The sequence below is a fragment of the Maylandia zebra genome, linkage group LG11, assembly GCF_041146795.1.
Source record: "Maylandia zebra isolate NMK-2024a linkage group LG11, Mzebra_GT3a, whole genome shotgun sequence".
Lineage (NCBI taxonomy): Eukaryota > Metazoa > Chordata > Actinopteri > Cichliformes > Cichlidae > Maylandia > Maylandia zebra.
In genome coordinates, this window is record NC_135177.1 from 30,516,573 (window position 1) to 30,539,398 (window position 22,826).

Below are 22,826 nucleotides of genomic sequence, written 5' to 3' on the forward strand. Positions count from 1 at the left end.
CTCATTCCGCTTCCTGGGTACCACCATCACCCAGGACCTGAAGTGGGAGCCCACCATCACCTCCGTCATTAAGAAAGCCCAGCAGAGGATGTACTTCCTGAGGCAGCTGAAGAAATTCAACCTGCCAACACGGACGATGATGCAGTTCTACACTGCAATCATCGAGTCCATCCTCACCTCCTCCATCACCGTGTGGTACGCTGGAGCCACTATCAGGGACAAACAGAGACTGCAGCGTGTTGTGCGCTCTGCTGAGAAGGTGATTGGCTGCAGACTCCCATCTCTGCGTGACCTGTACACTTCCAGGACACTGGGGCGTGCAGCTCGGATCTCAGCTGACCCTTCTCACCCTGGACACAGTCTGTTTGACCTGCTCCCCTCAGGCAGGAGGCTCCGGTCCATTCGCACCAGAACCTCTCGCCATAAGAACAGTTTCTTCCCCTCTTGCACACATGAACAATAAACGTATGACCCTACGCTGTGTTCACTGCATCATTCCATGTTTGGCACTGATCACCACCTGCACTCATGTATATATCATGTATATATCTATCTACTTAGCACTTTTAATTCTTATTCTTATTTTTATTTTCATGTCTATTTAAGCGTAATTTATGACAGTATGTTTGCACTGAAGCACCGCAGCAATTTCCTAATGTTGTAAACCTGCCCAACATTTGGCAATAAAACCCTTTCTGATTCTGATTCTGATTCTGATTATCAGGAATGGGCATGACTTTGTTGTTCATCTTGGTAGAGGTGCAGTTGACGTTTAGGGTGATACAGAACAAGAAGTGAATGACCTTTTATATTTCAAAACTTTCAAAGCATTTATTTATTTGCATCCATTTATTTAGCTGATAGGTTTTAAGTGGAAATCAAAAGAAAAAAAAAGACTAGCAGGTTATTTATATTACATCTTGACTATAAGTAAAAACACTGTAGTACAGTAAATGTCTATATGGAGATTCCTGCTGCCCAAACTTATAGAAAAGGTCAGGATATGCAGGCTAGTATCTGTACCTCCAACTTTACACTACTTTACTTGCACCAGATCACCTGTTATTAAAATATAATGCCCTGCTATTTTTAGAAGGTTGCAGAGCAAGTTACATTCAGTTAAGAGGTCAGTTTCTATTACCAAACTAGGTGTAGCTATTTATTTTCATAGAAATGCAGTTGAGGTTTGATGTAATAGAGGCAAAGAGATGAGAGAAGAATAAGAGAGACAAAGACACCTGTTTGTAACAACTCAATGGCACTAGAGGTCTCTGTTTGGGATTTTGTGTTGTGTTGTACTTTGTTCTGCTTGCGCTACCCTGGGGCCCAGTGAACTTTGCTATAAAAGCTTCCTCTCCTCAGTCTCCCCCCTCCATTGCTCCATGTCCTGACATTGCTACCAACTTTTTTTTTTTTTTTTTTTTTTTTTTTATTAAATGACATCAGAAACAGCAGTATGCGACATTACGTGATGGCAGAGCTTCAGTTCATCCTTTGTCATTTTTTTTTTTTTTTTTTTTTTTTTTTTTTTTTTTTTAATAAATAGGACAGGGGGAATGAATGAGAGAAAGAGGGGGAGAGAGAGAAAGAAAACCAAAGGGGAGGAGAGACGGTGAGAAGGGGGGGGAAGAGAGAGAGAAAAAAAAAAAGAACTCCTGGGTCACCTGTATGGAGAAAAAAACAAACAAACAAACAAAACAAACAGAGGAGACAGCAAACAACAAAGAGCAACATAATAATAGAGAAAACAAAGCACCATCACAATAAACTAGCTAGTCATAGATATCAATATTTACTAAATAATAAACGATATTGTGCAGCACGCAAGATAGACAGCGCACAGTGTGTTTTGAGGCAGCAGCCAAGAAAGCTTTAGTCCGCGTCTGTGAATACCCATGTGTGCATACCTGTGTGGATCAGCATGCTTGCATTCCAAAGGTTTCTCCATGTAATGATCTGCTAGGGAGTGTGGGGGGGCCACAGCCCCGTCCTCCAGGGTGTGAAGCGGGTATGGAGGAGATCAAAACTCCAGACATCCAGAGGCCCCCAGAACACAAGAGACCATGGAAGACCAACAGAGGGGCAGCCGCGCCACTGTTCCAGTAAGAGATGAGGAGAGTCCCAGATGAGGGCTCGCCCAGCAGCCGCGGAGCAGAAGTCAGGGGGAGTTGCAGTGACGCGCCCGTGAGCTCCGCCGGCCCCCAGCTGTGCCTGAGTGACCGAGCCCCAGGCCGAGAGGCCGGGGGCACCCCACCTCCAAAGGGGCCCGAGCGAGCCCCAGGCCCCGACAAGCGGCCGCCAAGGAGTGAGCCGGTGTGTACCCGGACGCCCACCCCCAGATACAAAGAACCACCAACACACCGACACCTGAGGGAGTCCGCCACCGGCAGGGGAAGTGGTGGTGGGTGGAGATAGGCCTCCAAACCTTGGAGGGCCTGAGGTGTCCCCAGAGAGGTGGCGTCTGATACCCAACCTGACATATAGACACAGACATACGGGCACACACAGACACAAACATCCATTCCCACCCTCATGCTCTCATATGCACTCACTCCACACTCAACCAACGTGGAGACAGACATAAAGAGACGCTGTACACACAATCACACTCCCCAAGCGTACTCTACAAACCGGGTCTAGGTACCCTTGCCCCTGGAGGGGGGAATTGCACCCAGACCCAGGTGGTGTTACCCTTTTCCCTGCGGTGGGGAGAGGCAGACCACCCCGACTCCGCAGCAGCAGGGAGGCCCCACACTCCAGACCGCAGTCGGACGGCCAACTCCTCCTACTAGCCCTCCCGCTCTAGCAGGCCGCAGAGAATGGGGGTGGGAGAAGACTCCAAACCTCCCTCCACCCGCTCATTGTAGTGTTGATGCATATGTGTTCTAAGGTGCAATTAAAACCCAGGAGGGCTACCAACTTTTTGACTTAGACCACCTTAGCTATGGCATGATTTCTGGAGATAGTTTTGTTTCTACAAATATATATATATATATATATATATGCTTTACTGTACACTACTGACCTGTTGACAAACAAGTTGTCTTTAATTATGGTTTGTAATTTTAAGTTGTCACCTTGTCTGATTCCTCTCTTTTGTTTCAGTCTACAAGCTGAGCTGTGACAAATGACAGATCATCCTTTGCAGCTTAGATTTCTGGCTGGTGTTATATTCTGTAATTAGCTTCATATTCATGTATCTTTGATTTGAAACAGCTAATCAATGGTGGCAGTGTCTTTGTGGTTTGGGACTCTGTTGGCCTTTTAGCTGTGCTGAAAATGGCACAGGTTATGTATTTGTCTTTTATTCCCACCTGTCAATGTGACTAATAAAGAAGGTTAGGCATTACATACTGGCACAATGAGTGTGTTTACTGCTCAGCATATTACATAACAGCATAGGGGGCATACATGGATGCTGACCTTGATAAGAGGATAACCTCTTTGGCCGCATCTATTTGACTTCCTATCAGGATGAGGAAGTGGGATGTGCTCCGCTTTTCAAGGACAGCTCACAAATTGTCACTCATGCAGTATGCTCTGAAAATTTGCATTTAGTATTTCAAGCCTTTGTTGGTTCAAAACTATAAACAGCAGTTCTTTATTCAACCAGTTTTAGACATCAGTTTCAGTTTTATCTTCATTCCACAGTCTACAACTACAGACACTAGAAAATGCCATGTATTTCTGGGACAAATAGATTCTCTCTGCCTCTGAATAAATTTCAATCATTTGCACCAGCTCATGAAAGTAAAACAGATAGCACCAAAACTACAAGACAGTAATTTTGTGTGACATAGGAGACAGCATTTTAAATAGAACAGATTCTTAGGGTGTTACAGATATTTTGGAATTATGTGTTTTATCCAAAATTACAGTACAATTTGAGGTGAAACAAACTTATTTTGCCATGTTTAGGGCATTTTAAAAGATTAAATGATTTATAGTGAATGATTTTTTGATGATTTGATGCACAGCAATAACATGTTAACAAAGTTTTAGTTCCAGCTTTGTCATCAAAATGTATTTTATTGACATGCAGCCAAAACAAGGCTTCAGTAAATATAAAAAACAAACAAACACTCTCATCTAGTGGTCACATGCAGTCAGTACAACTCTTTACTTATAAAATCCAATATTATACAAATACTTGAAAAGCACACATAAATTATTTTGTGGTTAAAGATAAGAAAAAGTGTTGATAATTACATTGCATCAATAGGAATGTTTTGCAATGTATTACACCACCTGTCATAAAAATATGACAACATATTTTAGAAATTTGTCAAAAAACTTTTTAAGCTGAAAATATATTTTAAAATAAGGAATAATTACAAATGGAATTCACATTTTCATACCCAAATTTGAGTCGTCACACTGGACTTCTCTGAGAAGTCAGAAATTACAATTTCTCCTGATTGTTTTGGCACAATTTCACATCTAAAAAGACTCACTTATAACTGGGTGTGTTTCCATACACCCATGTCCAAATCCAGAAGAAGCAAAGTTTTTTCTGACCTGTTAAGCCAATCCAAACTTTTACAGCACATCTGACTTCACTCACCAGTTTCTGTTTTGGAACAACTGTAGTTAGGATGCTTCATTCACTTAGATTTGAGAACAGCCATAAAACATCAGATGGAGTGTTGGACAGCTGATTTAAGACATTTCAGGAGATAACAGTGAATAGCACACCAGAGACTACATAAGAATAAAGTTACGTTGAAACCAAGCACACCATTGTTTTTCTTGTGACATTACCTATAAGTTTGATGTGTCACATGGCCCTCTTCCTATTGAAAAAACAAAAGTTGTATCCAAGATGGCCGACTTCTAAATGGCCACCATGGTCACCACCCTTTCTGAAACCTTCTACACTCAACTCTTTCTATCCCTCTTGGGGTTAATACTTATATCCTTTTAAAAGGAGTTTAACAAAATTTATTATGAGCATACATTGCAATTAATTTTAAAAAATAACATAATATAATATTAACTTAAATGGGAGATTCTCCTGAACTTGTTGCAACATAAGCAGCATTCTAGAGAAGACTTGGTCAAAACTTGTTATGTAATTTATTTCTTCCCTCACAAGCTATCTTTGGCTTAGCTCAGTCATAGTTTCCTTCCTGTGGTAACTTGGTAACAAAAACAAAAACAAAAAAAAAGTATTAAGAAAGCAAATTTCCCTAAATCGGCGTATTCTGAACCTTTGGCTGAGTATTATCTGTTTGTGTCACTCCTGCCACTGATGCATCAAAGTCACTCTGTAATCAAAAAATATTTGACAACCTGGTAAAAGAAGATGCAGCAAAATGTGCTGAAGAACAGCATAGCAACTATTTTTGGATGTTTTCTACAACTTGCTTCAAGCTCCAGAATATCGTTAAAAGAAAGAGGGGGGGAAATATAATTAAATACATGTTTAGTTCTCAGAATTGAGTGTGACATCCTTGGCAGCTAATTGATTTTCTTGATCCCAAAGCTCTTGTAGTGTTATATATGATGTTATAAGATGACCTAGAAGGTCATCTTATAAAACAGTTAATGATAGCTAACTGGGTTTTGAGAGAAAAGATTAAATATAAAAATAGACAAAAACAGATTTCAAACATAGGCAGCCTACATACAAATTTGACATGAGGTCTGAAAGTGTAAATGTCCTGTTTTAGGTTCATACATTTAATTGTTTAAAAAAAAAGACTTTAAAACAAAGAGTTTAGACCCGCCTACTCTCCCTGCAGATTCCCCAGGGATCTTCCAGAAGTGATGACATTATTTTTTGGAGAATTGATTTCAGGAGATAACAGTGAATAGCACACCAGAGACTACATAAGAATAAAGTTACGTTGAAACCAAGCACACCATTGTTTTTCTTGTGACATTACCTATAAGTTTGATGTGTCACATGGCCCTCTTCCTATTGAAAAAACAAAAGTTGTATCCAAGATGGCCGACTTCTAAATGGCCACCATGGTCACCACCCATCTTGAGGAGTTTGCCCCCTCACATATACTAATGTGCCACAAACAGGACTTTAATATCACCAACCATTCCCATGTTATTACGGTGTATCCATATAAATGGCCCACCCTGTATTTTGCTTTTCTCCCTTTCAGAGATTTTTGTCTAATAAATCCTTCACATTTCATTTTCGTGCCTCATCACTTCCCCCCTCTACATTAGGTCTACATTTTTGCTGTACTCTTTCCAAAGTCCATAAGATTTTGATAAAAGTAAAAAAATTTAATTTATGTCTAAAGAGCACTAAACACTGAAGGCACTGCATAAAACTGACACGATGTTCAGAATTTTATGCATCTGAAATCACCGTGTAACGTACATACGCGCTCCGTTTTTGTGGAAAACTTGACCTCAAAAACGGATTGTGAAAAAAATGAAGTTGACATGAGGAGATGATGAGCTAGTCCTGATGTTACTAAATAAGAAAAGAATGAAACTGAGATTCTATGTTCATCTAATTCTCACGAGAAGACAGCACCAGGGTTTGATCTGGAGTTTCAGACATATTTCAGGATGTCAGTGGGGCAGTTTGAACATGTTAGCAGAGATGGAAGCTCATCCAAATAGGCAGAGAAATCATTTCATAGCTGTGTGCCTGAGGTAAAACAGTTTACTGTTTACTATTTTCCAAATCATAGTATAATCAGTACAGGTGTGCAATTTGAGCTACAAGCACGCATGTGAATGTGCGAATGTGTGATTGTTGTCTAGGTGTGGGCTAAAACTTGTAGACACAAAATAAATAAATAATAATAATTGAGAAAGGATTGTATGATGCTTGCCAATCAAATTATAGACTAGAACAGTGGTTCTCAAACTTTTTTTACAATGAGTACCACCTCATAAAATATATGTCTATTAAAGTATCACCCTTATGACTGACATTAAAGTAAAGTAGTATAGGCCTATTTAACACAATATATGCGAGACAATTTGATTTCTTATATGAATGTTATTTATTTTAACTGTCATAAACAGGATGTGATGTGATGTGAATAATTCTGGTCAAATGTACAGTGAACAAACAAGCTGATGAGTAAGATAACCAAAAAAATGTTGCACTGTGTTATAGTCTGACAGCTGCTGGTAAGATTGACTTGCGGTAGCGCTCCTTCCTACACTGTGGGTGTAAAAGTCCACTGCTGAACGAGCTGCTCAGAGCTCTTACTGTCTCATGCAGGGGGTGGGAGGTGTTGTCCATGATGGATGTTAGCTTAGACAACATCTTCTCCACCCCAACCTGCTCTATGGACTTCAGCGGACAGTCCAGGACAGAGCAACTTAGACCCTTTTTTGTAGACTGCATTTGTCTTTGTGGACCAGTCCAGTTTATTATTGAGGTGAACACCCAGGTATTTGTACTCCTTCACTGTATACTTACAGTTTCCACGAGCTGTATACTCCTCCTTGCATACTTTGTAAAGCAGTTTGAACTTCCTTTAAGGTTAGAGGCTCCCCCAGCTCCTTGTCTTTCTTGATTTCCCTCTCCATGAGCTACAAGCATCTTCAAAAAAAGAAAAAAAAGAACCCTTTCTCATCCTGTATGTAAAGCATACACATCCACAAATACATTTTTAAACACACCATACTTTGCCTTCACCACCATTATTCTGCCCTTTCCACCTCCTGAAATTCACAGGACTCTGGTAGGAAGTTTTTTGAAAAAAGGAGCGCCACTCCACCACTGGCTGTGTTTAAATGACTCAAAATCCTTTCTCCCTCCCATTCCCTCCAGTCTGTCTCAATTAAACAGTCTGTGTTTTTCTTGGACCATTAGCACATTTATACTCTTCAGTTTGATGAATTCATACACACTGACTCGCTTCCTCATATCTCTGGCTTCATTCAGATTTAAAGGAGAAACTCTGAAGTTACTCATTACAAAGATGCAAGGATAAATAATGACATAAAATAAAATAAATAATGACATAAAACACAAAGCCTCATCTGTCATGTTTAATTAAGAACAGGACACTAACATAGGCCTTTCATGGTTAGCAACAGTGAATTTATTTACAGTGCAAAGCAAAAAGTGTTCCAAACTGTGCAGTTTCCTTTAAGGCAAAACTCCCGACTCCCATAAGGTGTTCTCTTGATCCATGGTGCAAGAATAATCCAAAACGTGTTATTTACAGATGTGCTCATGCCCTTCAGTACTCCTCCCGTGGTTACCTGTGTGGAGTTCTTTTTTACTGAGAGAATTTCAGGAGACAATCTATCTGTTAGTTATATTTTATTGTTGGGCAGTTAAAGATTCGACTTGCGTAGCAGTGGACTTCTCTGCAGAAGTCAGGCAGTCTGCACATGCAGAAGCAAAGTACAATTCATAATTCATTAAAGTATATATTAGACACATGAAAACAGGAAAATAATTGTGATTGGCTATTGATGGGGAAATACTGTGGTTTAGCCTCAGCGCTCCCTGATTTATCTGGTCTTTGACCACCAGTCTGGGATCTTGCCCTGTGTCAGAAAGCTCCTCCTACCTTACAGTTGTTACCAGGAATGTTTTATTTTCATGCTGATTTCAGTTTTAACTGACACAATGACGTCTCTACTTCTTGTTGATTAGAACATCCTGTTATTATACACCCAAGGCCAAGCAGCCTGTGCTGTCTGAAACTGCGTCTTTCTGAAACCTTCTACACTCAACTCTTTCTATCCCTCTTGGGGTTAATACTTATATCCTTTTAAAAGGAGTTTAACAAAATTTATTATGAGCATACATTGCAATTAATTTTAAAAAATAACATAATATAATATTAACTTAAATGGGAGATTCTCCTGAACTTGTTGCAACATAAGCAGCATTCTAGAGAAGACTTGGTCAAAACTTGTTATGTAATTTATTTCTTCCCTCACAAGCTATCTTTGGCTTAGCTCAGTCATAGTTTCCTTCCTGTGGTAACTTGGTAACAAAAACAAAAACAAAAAAAAAGTATTAAGAAAGCAAATTTCCCTAAATCGGCGTATTCTGAACCTTTGGCTGAGTATTATCTGTTTGTGTCACTCCTGCCACTGATGCATCAAAGTCACTCTGTAATCAAAAAATATTTGACAACCTGGTAAAAGAAGATGCAGCAAAATGTGCTGAAGAACAGCATAGCAACTATTTTTGGATGTTTTCTACAACTTGCTTCAAGCTCCAGAATATCGTTAAAAGAAAGAGGGGGGGAAATATAATTAAATACATGTTTAGTTCTCAGAATTGAGTGTGACATCCTTGGCAGCTAATTGATTTTCTTGATCCCAAAGCTCTTGTAGTGTTATATATGATGTTATAAGATGACCTAGAAGGTCATCTTATAAAACAGTTAATGATAGCTAACTGGGTTTTGAGAGAAAAGATTAAATATAAAAATAGAGAAAAACAGATTTCAAACATAGGCAGCCTACATACAAATTTGACATGAGGTCTGAAAGTGTAAATGTCCTGTTTTAGGTTCATACATTTAATTGTTTAAAAAAAAAGACTTTAAAACAAAGAGTTTAGACCCGCCTACTCTCCCTGCAGATTCCCCAGGGATCTTCCAGAAGTGATGACATTATTTTTTGGAGAATTGATTTGTTAATAGGCATACCTGCTCCATATGTTACCATGGCAATTTAGCCCAGTAAGAAGTGAACCACCTTCTTTGTACAAAAAAACCAACAATAACCCTGCAGTTATCCAGATAAACCAAAATCCTTCTTCACAGTCCAGGACTTTGGTAGCAGTTTTACTTTAAAGGGTGCTGATAGCGTAGGTGTGGCCACAGCTGTAACAAAACCAGGAAGGAAAAAAAAATCCAGAGAATTGTTCCTCTTTCTGGATTAAAACGTACTTTTCTTAGAAGTAAGAACCAATATATTCTTTGAATCATCCACTCTTTACTTTCCTGGGGATTCATAATGTTGTGAGTTTGCTTTTTAATAACATTTTGCTGTCAGAGACAGAGAAAATAGAGAAAAAGAAAAAAACAGCAAAAACAAAAGAAAAAAGGGAGAGATCTGTCTCATAAAGACTAAACAACTGAAATATCAGAATTACCTTTGAGAATTATTGCATATGATGTTTTATCATGCAATCTACAAACCAAAGTACAGCACAGAAAAGCAAGGAATAAACTGCATTTAATATCCAATGTATTGTTATTTGTTTATTTTTGAGCACTGAAAGAAAAAGTATAATCTTTACTTAAAAAATTAAAGGGTTTTGGTTTCTTTTTCTATCATGAAGCATATAGAAAATGGGACAGGCTACAGGTTCACCCTTATTAGATCTTAAAAACACAGAAATAAAACCTTGTCAAGTGGCCACATATGGTCAGTACAACTATTATACAAAGTCCTTTATTATCACTTTATTTAAAATGCAGTCTAATATAAAAGAAAATGGCAACAACGAGCAGTGTCAGATGTACATAAGAAATAAAGCAGCTTTGTCATATTACACAGAAAATTAAAATAAACTGCACAGACACATTTTACATGTATCTACTAACATGCTGCATGTACAAGTGATTTATGGGTTAAATGATAATTAAATATTCTGGGAGTGTTTTGATCTTTAATACTGCAATTACTAACGTATACAGTGTCCTTCATCAGATCCGACTCAGTGACACACGCTTTTGTCATGTGGGCAAGGTTAGAACTCTGAATTCAGGTATCAAGTATTTACATGTGAATCTGGTATGTGTATGGTTTAATCACAGATAAATTCTACTCTCTTATTTCAGGGCACTACAATATTTGGGCGATTCAGAATAGTGTGTATGCGTGTGTGTGTGTGGGAATAATCAGTTTTGCTGTTTGATGCTTTTTTCTATTTACTAAAGTCAAGCTAGAAGTTTAACTCCTTCTCACACATCCAGTAGTAATTTTTGTTACATTCAGCAGTATCCCAAATGGACCAAGTTGCACTTTGGTACGCACAAGTCCAGAGTGTAGAGGATGAGGATGTTTGTCCGAAGTTGCTAGAAGAAAAAACAAATATGTTTTCAGTGCATGAGGCTTTGGAGTGTTGAGGTTGAAATGCGCCTAACAAATAGCAGAACAGCAGTGGCTCTACTAAGGCTAAATGGTTAATAATTGTTGCTTCTCTGCTGCTCTTAACCAGCTAACTACAATCAAAAAAGGAGTCCTTTGGTGTGTAGCTCTTGCCTCAGTGGGCAATCAGACATTTTATAGTGTAAGATAACAGGATCGATGTGGTGATTTAAGATTCAAAGGGCCTCACTTATAACACAGTTGGCTTCCATCCACCCATTTCAATGTCCACATACTGCTCATGTAGTTCCACTCATATTTGAAGCCGATCCAAAAATGTACAGCCTGTCCATAAGACCTGACAAAATCCTGTTTTGAGGGAAAGTGGTTTTAATCTTTTATTCACTTTGGTTGGAGGATGACAATAAAAGAATTCAGACATTTCGGAACATGGGAGTGCAGAACACACCAGAGACTAAATCAAATAATAACTATTGTTGTTGCAATACAAACGAGAGTGGCTTTATTCTGCTAAACGTTTTAAGTTTATAGGGGAAAAAGTTTATCTAAATACCTTTTCTGCATCATCACTGATAATCACCAAATGAGCTCCAAGCCTCTCGCAGTTTTGTTTGGCATCCTCCCAGGTGGATTTAAAAGAGGAAAGGCGGTAGCAGCTTGACCTTAATCTTTTCCATCCCGGGGAACATCTTGGAAGGTTTGGTAGCGCTAAATAAACACGACAAGACTGAATCTTTATGAAACGATTTCCATCCCATTTATCACCAAATAAAACATTTATAGCTCAGTTGGTGCAGAATTTTCAATCACATTCATCCATCGCCATAGGTACTGGAATAGATAAGTAATGTTTGAATTTTCTGACTTATTTCTTTTACTTACTAATTCTAACTTTAGCTTAGTTTAGCTAATTTTCACTGAAGTGTTGTTTGATGACATTACACATGTACGTGTCTTTCCAATTTCTAATGCAAGTGGCTTGACTCTTGAATCAGTTTTGTTTTACCTTGATTCAGTCTGCTGTTTTCTTCAAGCAGCTTGTCTTTCTCTTGAATGAGCTGATCTTTATGTTGATTCAATTGACTGTTCTCTTGATTCAGTTGACTGTTCTCTTCAAGCAGTTTGTCTTTAGTCTGCAGCAGCTGATCTATAAATTGATTCAGCTGCTCTTTCTCTCGAAGAAGTTGGTCTCTCTCTAAAAGCACTCCTCTGATGTCATCAGCTGACACTGAGGTAAAATTGCAAGTTGAACTGTTTTTTGATTTGTTGGAATTCTCATCTACAAAGTGAATCAGATATGGGTTTGTTCGTTTGTTTGTTTTTGTTTAGTTTTTACTGTGACTTGTAAAATGTGGGCTGATACATACCGACTTGTAGCCACATATAGACATTGAGTGATGATTGTATGACACATAGCAGGCCGAAACTGATTCCAGCCAACTTGTAAATCGTTGATCCTCCTACAACACACACATCTTACATCAAAAATGTATCATCAGCATAAAGAAAGTTACATTTTTTGTTTTCTCTGTGTTTTCATGATGTTTAAATCTAATTATAGAATCCAGCTGTCTTGCATGTACATTTTGTTAACATTGCTGCATTGCATATTTTTCATCATCTTAGCTATGGGCCTGGAGCCCTACATTCTTCCATTACATTTATACAACTTTGTACACTAAATTACTTTTATTGTCATTTCTTAATGTAATTATGCTAGTATGTAGCTTCATTTTTTTAAACACCATATAACAACATTTTTATGTGGATGTCCGTCACACTGAAAATCTTTTTGCCTTTGAATGCAGATGACATATCTGGACCCAGGTTTCTCTGCAGTGGTTATTGTTCACAAAAGTAGATTAATTAAGAATAAAAGCTAAAACTATAATCCTTGATTAATTTGCCTTTTGTCAAAACTTTTGTGAACTATCAATTTAGAGAGAAATGTAAATTATAATGATCATACCAGAGATGAAAAGAGTAAAATAATTTAAGAGATACCTGGCTTGTGATTTGCTCTTGTTGTTTCTCTGCTATCAAGAGCTGAAGTGACAGAATATTGAGTTTCCATTCTTCTTACACTGACGATCTGAGAAAGCACTGTTTCATCATGTAAGCTGAATCTCTTATTGTGGCTGTTGCCTTTAGTTTCCTTTAGCCTTTTGTTTCCTTGTGGTAAATTAATCATCTCCTTTTTATATTCACTGATCTTTAGATAGTATAGTTATAGTGGTTGTGTCATGAACCACAAAAAAAAGTGTAAACAAAGGAAATTATGATAAATCTCCCCATTTTTTTAAAATATAGAGCAAAGGCCTATCGGTGCTTGCATAATTATTTTCTTATGTTGCCTTGTCTTTATGTTACCACAAATAACCTATTATGTTTTTCTTAATGAATAAATAACTAACATTTACAAATTTAAAAAGTATCTATACACACCCTATACCACACAGTCATGCAGTTTTACTTCCTATGAGTTCATATCCTGTCTTGAAGTTATTTGACATGTTTAACATTATTGCACTGCTATAACTGTACACTTCTTATTTTGCAGTGTTTGGGTTGTACATATACATTTAACTTAAACAATTTTCTACCAGATTTTTGTGTTTGTTGCTTTTTGTTGACCATGATGTAGTATAAAATAAACCCCAGTTCCAGACTTATGTTTGCAGGCAGGAACTATGTTAATTATTTTAAAATGCGTTATATATCTTGTGGTATGCATAACCTTTAAATCAGTAGAATACAGCTTAGATTATGTCCAACAGCAGAAAATTACATAATAAAATCTACAATAAAAGAGGTGCATTAGGTGGTATAGGCATAGGAATATTGAACTTAATTATATAATACTTTGTACTAATATCATCTATGTTATGTTTACAGTACGTTTTATGTTCATCTGAACTTGTTATTCAACGCACACTTAAACCTTACTTTAAGTCTTAAACTTAGCAAAAATCCTCACAGGAAAAACTTACTGCTAAAGATTCAATAGATTTTAAACTCAAACTAGAGTCCTGAGTGCTTGATAAACTGGACTTCTTCTGGGTCTGTGAAGACGTTTCGAGGTTATTTCAGTTCTAAAACAACTGATGGAGAGTTATTATAACTCATAGTGAGGTTGTAGACATGTTCCTGAGGTCATTACCCACTATTACTCATGACAGCCATCACATCAGTCAAGGCATAAAACGGAACTTGGATAATTGCAGTCCTCACTCACCAGCCATGAGCCATATTTTTCATAACATACGTCTGTGTTATGAAAAATAAGTTTTGAGAACTGCATGATGAGTAATGAGAATGACTTTTCTGTTGTGAGAATTGATTGAGGAAAAACTGCAATGAGGAAGTTCTTCAAACCTGCATTCTTGAGGGGGCGACTTCACCCCAATGAAGTCAATCCCATGGTGGTACTTTCTGGTTTTTAGACAACATCTGCATGCTTTTTCACAATTTAACTTTAAGATTCCATAGTCTGCCTTGTGTAATGTAATTGCTATCACTGAACGGCTGTACTTCTCATTTTTGAGCGGCGTTCAGTTTGTGAATATTTACCTGAGAGTGGATCCCAGCTCTTTTATCCTTCCTGAGGAAAAAAAAAGTCTTTGCTGGACTTTCTTTACCAGGTGAAATGCATTCAAAGCCAAGGTCAGATCAGCTGTGATGTCAATGCCCAGGAACTTATTGGCAACCTGTTCTGCATGGAATTCAAGCAATCCTGTAGTCTGCAATGACCTCCTTGGTCTTGCTGGTGTTAAGGACCAGGTTGTTTGATGAACACCATTCGGTCAGGCGCTGAACCTCCTCTCTGTTGCGAGTCTCATCAACAAAGACAATGGAAAATCAAACTTGTGGAGTTATTCAGTAATGTCTTTTATAGGCCAAACATTTATAAAACTTAACATTAAAGTATATACTTAAATGTTAGTAAATTCTCCCGAATTTGTTGCAACATAATCAGCTTCCTAGAGAAGGATCAATATTTAAAATTGCCTATACTGTATATTCTATATGTTCCCTCACAGCTATCTTTGGCTCTGCTCATACACTTATTGACAGAGTGACAGCCATCTTGCTGTCATAGATCCCAGTTCTATGACTATGGTAATATAGATAGTGTAATAGCTTTCTTAGTAAGGTAAATAGGTTCAAGGGTGCATTGTGTTCCCAAATAAATTTTTGCAAATCTGAGTTATGTTGAAGTATTAACTTGGTAAATTACTCTTACTACAATCATGATCCAAATTTGCCTCGAACAGCAGGTCTATTTAAGAGCTTTGGCTCCTATTTATGGAACATGAATGTTCTACACATTTTTCCTGATGATAATTTCACATAATCCAATAATACTGATCCACACTGTATATAATAAAGAGTCTAAGCTTCTGTGTGGTTGACACAGAGCTAACTGGCTTGTAGCTAACTGGCAAACATTTAGCAAGTTGCAGACAAGGGGAGCTATTTGTATTCTTCATTTCTGACGGGTTTTTTTTCTATGAGTCAACACCATGAGATAAAGCTGTATTTTTCCTGCATGCGAGCCACATAGAACTAAAATTCCCATGATGGTTCTTTTTTTCCCCTGAAACCAACATCCAGATATGTATACACACTCTATACCACAATGTCATGCAATCTTACTTCCCTTATGATGTCATTTCCTGCATTGAGGGTATTTTAAAAAATATCTACTATCATTGCAGTGCATTAATATGGTTGCCCATCTTCAACAGGTTTCTTTCAGTGGAAGCAATTGACTGTGTGGCATGTTAATGGCGTAAGGAAACAAATGCAGACATGTGGAGACAAGTGGAGATTAACTGAAAGTATGCTGTTTATTTGGCTGAAGGCAGATAATACACAAGCAAAAAGGAACTGAAGGCTATAAGTTAATGAATTCCCCAAAAACTGGGAAACATGCTAGAGCTGGAAACATTGAGGCTGGGAACCACTGGGAGACTGTGGAGATCGAGAGGGGTGGACCCAGGCGCTGACAATGAATCGGAATAAGAAACAAAAACAGTCCACAGAAAACAGTGGAGCTCACGAAAACAGTTTATATATAGATCAGAGGACCGGCCCGGAAATTGACAAAGCAGGGGTCCATTACGGAGCAGGTCCGGAGGCCAAAGGCCTGTTTTACTTTTAAGGTCCATGTGTGGTATTCTGTTTTGCTTCCTCCCTGTGATCATTTTAATTATTTACAAAGGCGTGATGTTATGTGGTAAAGATATATATATATATATATATATATATATATATATATATATATATATTGGGGTGCAACGATACACAAAATTCACGGTTCGGTTCGGTTCGATACTTTGGTGTCACGGTTCGATATTTTTTCGATACAAAAAAATGTTCATGCATTTTTAATTTGTCATTTATTAAAATTATAAATATATATTTTAACTCAAAAGTACAGTTTTTGAATTTAACCCTAACCCTTGTGCGTGTTTTTTATTTTGACAGCGAATGCGCACCTGCGGACCACTTATGTGCAGCCCTGGTTATTTAGCTCATCATATTGCAGCCACAGAAATTCTTTTGTCCATGAAACCATAAAGCTGCACTTTCTTTTTGCCTTATAGTCTGATTTGTCATAACTTCTCCGTTTTGTGGTAAGCTTTTCTTTGGCTGTCACTTCTTCACCCTGACCTGTCTTATTTGGCTCAGCAGAACTGAAATGCTTTTACACACGCACTCACATAAGCTCAGCGATTCTCTGCGCGACCAACCTCTCACATGTTTAAGCTGCGGGAGATTTCACTTGTCATGTTTGCATAGTAAGCTAACGATTGATAAGACGATGTCAGAGGAATTGGTGCACAAATTATCATCACTCACAGATCAGTGCTGTCACTCTCTATACACAGTTCGCAGGATTGCAAAGTGAAAGCAAAAAAACAAGCGCAAATTCAAACGCGACTTCAATATGTCACATATTGACAGTGGCTCACCGATGCCAATGACATAATTACCCAGCTACATTTCTGAAAGAATGCAAAAGCATTGACATATATTTTTCGTACAATAGCCCGACGGGCAGGGAAGAGAGAGATTTTGGTAGCCCGACTGAAAAAATCGCTAGCTCCGGGACGTTGGGCTAGCGATATTGCAAGCCCTGTATCTGATTGAGGAATCACTCATCTTTGGAAAAGAGAGTTTATTACAGAGAAATGTCTCTTTCCAAAATAAAAGCTATACTATCCGCTTCTTCTGGGCTATATTCTCAGCAGCATAAGGAGAATCATGTGCTAACAGCTGTCTAAATGACTCGGCTAAAGTTAGTAGCATGCTTGTTGTTTTTGTCTTTGCACTAGGATGATGTCGGCGTAAACGTGCAGTCATATTCGTTGTGTTCCCACTAGTGCTTTCAGGTTAATCTCGTTGAAATGACCTTAACGCCACAACACGGCAAATCTCCGTTAACGAGCTACCGCCGATCGCTCCGTGCATGGGGCTAGACGGCCAACACGTTAACGAGCTAACTGCGCTAACACACTAGTTCACACCATGGCACATCCAACATACTGTTTTACTTTAGTCCATGACTCGCTTACCTTCAGGGTCATACTTCACATGAAAACCAAAATAATTCCAAACGCCAGATCTGAATGAGGTTCAATTTGCTTGTTGCAAGCAGAGCTTAACTTCTGTCTCGCTAGCTTGCCCTGCGCTCTTCCTTCTGACGATGCTGTCTGTGTTGAGCGCTCAGTGGATCTGCGCTGGACAGTGCAGCCTAGGCGGAGTAGTCGAACACAGATTCACTGAGCGCTCAACACAGACAGCATCGTCAGAAGGAAAATTGATAAAATAAATTACAAATGTTGTATTGTTCGATACATATGCGTACCGAACCGAAAGCACTGTATCGAACGGTTCAATATCGATACGAATATCGTTGCACCCCTAATACACATATATATATATATATATATATATATATATATATATATATACATATATATATATATATGCTAATTGAAATGCATTGTATTAGTAGTTTTAAATGCAGAAACTTTATTGTCATGAATGAAATGTCATAATAGGGCATAACAGAAAGAAAGATTAATTTCCTTTTGATCTAACTTAATGGTTAATGGTTCTATTATGCTCTCTGCGTGATAGATGATAGATCAGGTGAGACATCAGTGGCACAGGCAGCATTCGGGGGGCACAGGCAGCATTCGGGGGGAAAGGCATCATTACATTACATCATTACACATTCACACAGTGTGTGAATGTGTGTGTGAATGGGTGGATGACTGGATATGTAAAGTGCTTTGGGGTCCTTAGGGACTAGTAAAGCGCTATATAAATACAGGCCATTTAGTGGCACAGGCAGCATTCGGGGGGCACAGGCATCATTGGTGGGACAGGCGGCATTGGGGGGAAAGGCATCATTGGTGGGACAGGCTGCATTGGGGGGAAAGGCATCATTGGTGGGACAGGCGGCATTGGGGGGAAAGGCATCATTGGTGGGACAGGCTGCATTGGGGGGAAAGGCATCATTGGTGGGACAGGCTGCATTGGGGGGAAAGGCATCATTGGTGGCACAGGCGGCATTGGGGGGACAGGAGGCATTGGGGGGACAGGCATCATTGATGGCACAGGCAGAGGGTTGCACTGCAGTGGGCGGCACAATTCTTTCACTGAAAAACACCATAGAACACAATGCATTTTGTCATCAATATCATGTCACATTTAATGTTCATGTTCAGCTAAAATTGTTATGCATAGGACACTCACAAAGCAGAAACTCCAGCAACACTTGAGGGAAGATGACCAACTTTAATAATTGACCTACGCGTTTCGGCTTGTGGCCTTCATCAGGGTCAAGCCGAAACGCGTTGGTCAATTATTAAAGTTGTTCATCTTCCCTCAAGTGTTGCTGGAGTTCCTGCTTTGTGAATTATTTCATCTTCTCCATGCACCTTGGAAGCAGGTGAAGTTGTGCCAGAAAGGTTTTTTTGCTGCGATGCATAGGACACTGCAACTTAAAATTTGATAATTTTGCCTTTGTGTGACTCAAAGCCTTGCAGTAAAGGTCTGATCACTGAACCTTTTCTTCAGTGTAACACCATATTAACATCAAACTGCAATGTGCTACTCATGGATGATAAATGAGCCAGAAAAACACTTTGAATGTCTGATTACTTTTTAAAATGCAAATTTACACTCTTACTTTCTGAATTTGAACCTTTCCACCAGTTTTCAAAGACTGGTGGAAAGAGACATTTCAATTTATCCCCTGTGGATCTGAATTAATTCAGTTCATTTCAATTCATTTTTATTTATACAGCATCAAATCACAACAACAGTCGTCTCAAGGTGCTTTATATTGTAAGGTAGACCCTACATTTACATAAATCCCTACCTTATTGTGGTGGAGAGGAGTATGCGCCCTATTGATCCAAGAAGCTATGTTTTTGAGGTCAATTTGCCCTTGTAGTGTCCCAAGAAAAATTTGTTCTAGATGAAGTGTACTAAGTGGAATTCTCAAGACCCTTATTGAAGGTAAACCAATGTACCATAACATCTTGCCTGGATAGGGGTTACCAGGGCCTTAATACTGGAACTAGGCCTGGGCAAGAGGCTCATTGGTGAGCATTGGGTAGTTGGCCCCTAGGCCATGGAGCCTGGCAAGGCTCAGCCTGAATGAGCCACATGGGCCAATCCTTCCTGTGAACACACTACCAACAGGGCAGAGATGATGATGATACTACTACTACTACTACTACTAATAATAATAATAATAATAATAATAATAATAACAATAATAATAATAATAATAATAATAATAATAATACATTTTATTTAAAAGCACCTTTCAAAACACCCAAGGACACTGTGCAGAGTAAATAAGACAAGCATAAAAACAGGAAATAAACACAATAAAAGGCAGAATTCTTGGTGGTCTGATGCCAAATTGCTGAAACTGGCTTTAGGTACATGGAATGTAAGTTCTCTGAACTAGTGTTTGAGACCAAGTGATAGCAGTTGGATATAGTATAGCACACCATAAAACACACTGGGGGATCTAGAACCAGTCTCTGGAGAGGGGTTGAACTCTGTTCCACTCTGGAGCTGCCCTTGGTGAAAGGCAACAAGTAGGGGTGGGTATACTTGTTCAGCATCTATGTGCTGGAGTTTCCCAAGTGGATAAGAGGGTTGGCCTGCTCAACCTGAATCCGAACGGTGTTTTGTTGCCGGACTTCTTTGACAACCATGCTTTGTCAAAAACAAATACTATATATATATTTACACAAGTGCATGTGGCACCAGGGCACCATAAAAGCGAAGGTCGTTTTTGTAATCGTATTACCAAATCTTCGTCCACATGTTCTGGACACAAGGGTGAAGAGCAGAGCTGGAGTTGGATCAAGTGGGCATCTTTAGGGGGATTTCACTTCTCAGCTACTTTTACACTACCTTTTGCTGGAGCTTGGTCCGCACTTCCATCAATAATTCAATCATTCAATCATTCTCGATGGATCTTGGATTCTGCTAGTGCTGCTCATTCAGTTTTTAATTTTTATGGACAGAATCGGTCACAGAATGTCATCTTTGATTTTTGCAGATGATGTTGTTCTGTTCAGTACTTTGGGGTACGTTCACCAGGTGGGGAGAGTTGAATGGGAAATTGACAGATGTATTAGACCCTTGTCTGCAGTAATACAGATACTGTATCGGTCTGTAGTAGTGAAGACAGAGCTTAGTATAAAGACAAAGCTTTTGATTTACTGGTCCATTTATGTCCCAGCCTTCACTTATGGTTATGACCTTTGGGTAATGACTGAAAGAATGAGATCAAAGATACAATACAACACAGTGGAAATTAGCTTTCCCGAAGGGCGACTGGGCTCAGCCTTAGAGCAGCTTGGCTAATTGGGCAAACCTCAGAGTAGAGCAGCTGGAGAGATTATATCAGATTATGTCTGGCTTGGGAATGCCATAGTGTGACCAAAGAAGAGCTGGAGGAGATGGAGGCCAGGGCATCGCTGAATCATGTTACTAGCATAGATTGCAAAATTTAACTTTGTTTATTTAATTCACTTACCCCTGTCTAGTTCGGACTGAAGATCCCTTATCTGAACTTGTTGACTGATGATATTGTCATTACACATCCTCTTCTGTTCAGTTAGGTGTCTATTGGTGGCCTTTAGCTCATTGTTCTTCTTCTCCAGTTGTTTTTTCTCTTGAATGAGTTGTGTTTCATGTCGATACAGCTGGCTGTTTTCTTCAAGCAGTCTTTCGTTATATTGATTCAGCCGATCATTCGCTTCAGTAAGTTGTTTTTTCTCCTGAAGCAACTGGTCTCTCTCTAAGAGTACAGCTGAGATGTCATCAGGTGACAATAGGGTGATATTGCACGTTGAATTGTTTTTTGAGCCACCTGAAGTCCCATCTAGAAGAGGAATTCAATTAAATGTTTGTAATTAATTACATGTTATACATTGACTTGCTACTCAGTGTTATGGGAAACGCATTTGCATTCAGGTCGGGGCTAATTTAACACTGTTCTTTCTGAAACGTCATCCAGGACTCATAGTCTTCGAAACTAATTAAAGGGTGTTAGCTGATTGAATTTAACGAAGTCAATAAGGAAAAATAATGTAGTTAACTTGAAGATAGCATCAGATTGTGTAGCCCACTACAATCAGTCAGTAGAACTCCAGTCAATGTTTGCTGTGTTTTTATATTTAATGTGATCTAAGGGGTATGCTACAAGTGTAGCTCAACACAACCAGACTTTTTTGTGTTTCTTGTGTTTGCTGCCTTGACAAAACCTAAAGCTCCAGCCAAAGATAACGGCTATTTCTATGATGTTTATCGACTTTCTCTGTTTCTGCCGTATATTCTGTGTGCGCTCAAATAAGAACAGGTGTTTTGTAAGTGATTTGATTCTTCTTCTGCACAAAATGATTCCTTTGCTACTTCTCCAATCAGACATTAGAACGTGATAATGATGATGGGATTTAGTGCAGAGTGGTAAGATAAAAACTTTAACTGAAGTTAATTATTTTATTGCTCAGTGCTGCTGTTTATTTCTAAGGTGATGGCTGCAGATTAGTGCTCTAAAACCTAACACTGGATACATTTAGACATTTTAATGTCTAAAGAATAACATTTCTAACATTTATAAATATAAATAACATTTATACATGTTATTCTTCCATAGCTTAATAAAGGAGACTTTTTTTTAGCTGACAAACTAAGATGGGAATCACTTTTCAGCAGATTGAACTGAAATCAATTTTATTAACTTGGCATGTGCTCGTAGTGGCTTCCAGCTAATTTTAGACTCAGACATGGAACATAACCTACTCCCAGTCAGGTTATGTGTTTTAAGCAGGTTTCCACAGTAATTTAGTCAAGTAAAAAGAAAGTGACCCTAATGATACAGAAAACTCCTACTTTAAACACAACATCGCTCATTAAGCCATCAATCTGGGTTTGTAGTACATTTCTGTGGAAGGTGTGGGCTGATACGCACCAGCTTGGAGCCAGATATAAACATTAACAGCAGACTGGATGATGCACAGCAGACCAAAGCTGATTCCAACCAACTTTAAGATTATTGCTCCTCCTACGGGTAGGCAAAAACACACATATACAATTCAAAAAGATTCTGTTATTAGCATTATAAAAAAAAGAGTAAATGTTACTTTTCAATATTTTTTTTGAAGTTATTAAATCAAATTATGCAATCCATGTCTTGCCTGCACAATTTATTCATTCATTTAAAAAAAAAAACTGTGTGCCTTTGAAGTCCTGTGGTGATTCTT

General features: G+C 38.6%; 2 long non-coding RNA genes across 2 annotated transcripts; both read right to left on the reverse strand.

Annotated features, from left to right (window-relative positions):
- Positions 1–10,315: 10,315 nt before the first annotated feature.
- LOC143420963 (uncharacterized) lies at positions 10,316–12,161 on the reverse strand. Its single transcript, XR_013100704.1, has 4 exons — positions 12,023–12,161; positions 11,570–11,724; positions 11,246–11,364; positions 10,316–10,982 (listed from the first exon to the last, which is right to left on the reverse strand). It is a non-coding gene; the product is annotated as an uncharacterized LOC143420963 (long non-coding RNA).
- A 6,327-nt stretch (positions 12,162–18,488) lies between these two features.
- On the reverse strand, positions 18,489–22,713 carry LOC143420964 (uncharacterized). The gene is made up of 3 exons (XR_013100705.1): positions 22,535–22,713; positions 21,098–21,445; positions 18,489–18,689 (listed from the first exon to the last, which is right to left on the reverse strand). It is a non-coding gene; the product is annotated as an uncharacterized LOC143420964 (long non-coding RNA).
- Between the last annotated feature and the right edge of the window lie 113 nt (positions 22,714–22,826).